The 641-nt window shown below is 42.9% G+C and overlaps 1 protein-coding gene across 1 annotated transcript in view; it reads left to right on the forward strand.

Annotated features, from left to right (window-relative positions):
• Positions 1 to 641, forward strand: part of LOC106529519 (perforin-1) — an 11261-nt gene continuing 10620 nt past the window's right edge. The window contains exon 1 of the mRNA XM_014024972.1: positions 1 to 7. The gene's annotated coding sequence lies outside the window, so the exon portion shown is untranslated. The remainder of the gene's footprint in view (positions 8 to 641) is intronic.

Genomic DNA, 641 nt, shown 5'->3' on the forward strand with positions numbered 1-641 from the left:
GAGATCGGTGAGTCTTTCGTGATGTGCTCACACACGACTTCTTTTACTTACAGATAAACTCGACCACCTGAGGGTAACTTTGTGCAACGACAAACCAGAATAGATTAACTGTGGTCAAACTGTGGTATTTAAATCTTTAGTTATACATGTCGTCCTGTGGATGGTATTTATTTTAAAGAAACTCTGAAAGCAACACAAGAGAATCGAACATGTGCTTTATGATCTAAAGTGACGTTTATTCTTTTGCTTTTTTAAAAAACATCAGTAAAACTGGTTGATGTCTTGCGTTATTCAGCAAAACTTTTTATTATCAAAACTATTCTGTTTATTAGGCCTTTAAAAGTAGTAACAATGATCAGGAACAGCACCTTGACCAGGGAGGTCGGGGGAGTCAATTCTTGCAGCATTTCTTGGACTAAGAGACATAGTCCGTCTATCATGTCCTGGATCAGTGTCTCCTCGTTGCTGGACATGCCTGGAAAACCTCTCCAAGGAGGCRTCCRGGGGTCATCCTTACCGGTGGATGTGGATCTACTCTGAGTCCCTCCTGGAGAACCGAACTTACCTGATCTCTGAGGGAGAGTCCAGCTACCCTACAGAGCAGGGGTTCTCAAAACCTTTGGCTCTGGGGACCCCTTACA

Source organism: Austrofundulus limnaeus, unplaced genomic scaffold (genome assembly GCF_001266775.1).
Source record: "Austrofundulus limnaeus strain Quisiro unplaced genomic scaffold, Austrofundulus_limnaeus-1.0 Scaffold450, whole genome shotgun sequence".
NCBI classification, from domain to species: Eukaryota; Metazoa; Chordata; class Actinopteri; order Cyprinodontiformes; family Rivulidae; genus Austrofundulus; species Austrofundulus limnaeus.